Source organism: Balaenoptera musculus, chromosome 2 (assembly GCF_009873245.2).
Source record: "Balaenoptera musculus isolate JJ_BM4_2016_0621 chromosome 2, mBalMus1.pri.v3, whole genome shotgun sequence".
Classification (NCBI taxonomy): Eukaryota; Metazoa; Chordata; class Mammalia; order Artiodactyla; family Balaenopteridae; genus Balaenoptera; species Balaenoptera musculus.
In genome coordinates, this window is record NC_045786.1 from 147,949,256 (window position 1) to 147,952,440 (window position 3,185).

Here is a 3,185-nt window from a genome sequence, read left to right on the forward strand (position 1 = left end):
GACTGAGCCATGGGGAGAGCAGAAACCCTGGAGCTGGGGGTTTGGCTTCCTGCCCTGGCTTTACGGCTAACGAGCTGTGTGACACTGGGCAGTCACATTCCCTCTCTGGGCCTTGGTTTTTTCTTCTTTTACATATAAAGTGAGGGAGATAAGAGTAGGTAATTTTAAAGATCTTTTTCAACTCTATGATTTTCTTGATTGCATTTCCTTTTCCCAGTCAGTTATATATTTATTTTGTTTCCATCTTAAAAGAAGGGCCACTGGAGCTTGGGGGAGGGTCACACAGTCAATCCTGCAAAGTCGGAGCTGGCACCCACAGTCCAGCAGCCTGGCACACTGCAGTGGCCATCAGTCGGGGCTGGATGCATGCAATTACACTTCCCAGGGAGGCACTGAGAGTGCCTGTGAGGATTCCAGCAGCTGGGGCAGCGCCCCTGCAAAAGCCACCAAGAGAGATCACTCAGTTCATGGAATCAGGCCGAGGGGGAGAAGAGGACAGCCCAGAACCAGTCATTGTGAAGCCTCCCCAGGCATTTCATGCTTTTGAAAATGGCCCTGAGAGAGATGCTATCAGGAGGCATATTTAATAGGTTTGGGAAATTGGCTAATTTTGTCGTAATCATCTGCATGTTGTCCGATGCATGCTAAGCATCTAGGACCAGCGTGGGCGTGTGGGTGGGGCCAGGGTGTCCAAGGGAGAGATGTGGCATGGGGAGGGCAGGGCAGAGTTGCTGGTGATTTCTAGTTGCCCGAAAACCCCCCGCTGACTTCAGGCCACCAAGCTGGGTGTTGGGTCAATGCCCTCTGTTGCTCCGCAAGGAAGGAGTCATCCCCACCCACCTTCTCCACCCCTCCCTCTTTCACATCGGTCCTCCCTCTCCTCTCTCCTGGGGCCTCCCTTCCCACCCTTGCCCATGGCCCCGTTTCCCTACTCCCCCCAGTCAGCCCTGAGCAGAGTTCTTCCTGCAGCCACACTTCTCCCATGCTCCGGGTCAAAAGCCATCAATAGCCCATGCTGAGAAGGAACACACAGCCCCTTGCACGCCTGATTCACCAAGAGCTGCTCTCCCAGCCCCTCCCTGAGCCTCTGGCACGCTCCCTCCATCCTCTGGGCCCTGCTTCTCCTCCTCCAGAGACACTGCTATCCATCAGCCATCTGCCTCGCTGGTCACAGTTACTTTCGCTGGCTGTCTTCAGCTTGGTTGTTTATTTTCTCTCTCTCCCCTCCTCCTACTCCTTTTTCCTCCACTTGTTCCTGGATTTGGGTTTGCTATGGGTTGCTTTTCAGGGCTGTCCTGCAGAGGGGGGCAGAAAAGATGCCCAAAGCAGTGCACTCATGTCCCCTTCCAGGTGACTCTCTCTCCTCTCCAAAGTTTAGGATCTTCGAGGAAAGAAGGCTACCGTCTCCCACAGAGGCACACGATGCCATTTAAAGGGCCCAAGATTTGGAATCAGGGGACTCTAGTTTGGGAACTAATTCTGAGAGAACTTTGGGTAGGTTCCTTAACCTCTCTAAGCCTCAGTTCTCTCATTTATAAAACGGAGCCGTGATGACTGAGTGAGAAAATCACAGCTATCATTTATTGAGTAAATTCTCTATGTCAGGCTCCATGCTAGGTACTTTCGAATAGGATTGCATTTAAGCATGTTTGTGAAAGTGCTTTGTAAATTAGAAAGTGCTGTGCAAATGCCTGTTATTATAGAAAAGCAGAAAGCCACTATTGGCATCTACATGGCTCTCCTTTGTACCCAGAAAATAATTCAATGGGTACTTTTGACCAGTTCGGTTACAAAATTTCATACATACATCATCTCATTGAGCTTCACGTGGCTGCTCTGTAGTAAGTAAGCAAATATGATCGGCCCCACCCCATAGATAAGGAGGCCAAGACCCAGAAAACGGAGTCTGGGGAATTCTGCCTGTTTTCTCCACTTCCCCCAGCGCCCTCCTGTCCTCCCTGCCCTCCATCCCCCTGCAGTGGGCTGGGAAGTATACCTGTTCCATCTCATCTGATGGAAGGTGGGGGGCAATGTGTGAGTGTGCCTGGGCATGGGCAGCATCTACAAAGATGCAGTGACGTGCCAGGCAGAGGAGCTATTTGGAACAGGCAGGGTGGAGCTCTGAGAGTGGCAGAGTGCCCAGGTGGCTGAGGTGGCACAAGCGGTGCTGTCTCCAGAGCGAAAGGGCATGGTGGGACTAGAAACCAGCAGGAAATGGGGCTGCCTAAGAGAAGGCATGGTGTGTCACGTGACTAAGATTCTGAACATGGGGCTCCGAGCCCAAGAGTCTAGCAAGGACTTGTTCTTATTCTCTGCTAACCTTGGGCCAATCAGATCACCACCCACATATACCTGGTACCCCACATCCTCAGGCCATGGGACCAGACTCTGGTCCAGGATCTTGTGTCTGAAACTGCAGTCCCTTCCAGGCAGCCAGTGTAATTATCCAGGCCTTGGCTACCTCTTTACCCCCAGCCACCAAAGGCCACAGCTCATTCCCACACAGGCTGAGTCATGGCGCCAGCCGGCACACGCAGACCAGGGCTCCCTCAGAACCATGAAGAGTAATCAGGGCTGCTGCTGACCCCTTCAGAGAGGCTCCAGTTCTCCCAACCCCAATAACTCACTGCCTGGGCAGATTCCTTTAAAAACTGCAGCCAGTTAAAGCCGCCGAGCCCAAGGATGCAGCCCCTTCTGCCAGCCAGGCTCTTCCTTACACTCACCCCCGAGTCCTTCTGAGCTTCCCTTTTTCACCTTCCAAGGCCCTCTCTCCTCCAAAATTTTCTGTGGGCTTCTGGGTTCTCCCTTTCCTGCCCCGCCATGGACTGGTGCGCTGTGGCTCTCCCCTCAGAGCGCGGTTTCCCTTTGGGCCGTCTCAGGTGGAAGTTGCCCTTCTCTCTCAGCCCCTGGGCTCAGGAGGTGGGATGGTGACTCTAGCTCAACAAACCATTAAACCCAGCCCTCTGCGGTGAAAACCATCCCCAGTGGGTTCCCGCCGCCTGCTTTGCACTCCACTCTTCCTTGGTGCTGTCCTGAGGCCACCTCATTCAAGGAAGACATCGCTCTTCCTCTTCTGGGGACAACTTTGGTTTTCCGTGCACTACTCCCATCTTGTGTTTCTTCCTCTCTACCGGCTTCTTCTCATTAGCATTTAAACATGTTTGAGATTCACTGTTTAAAAACAA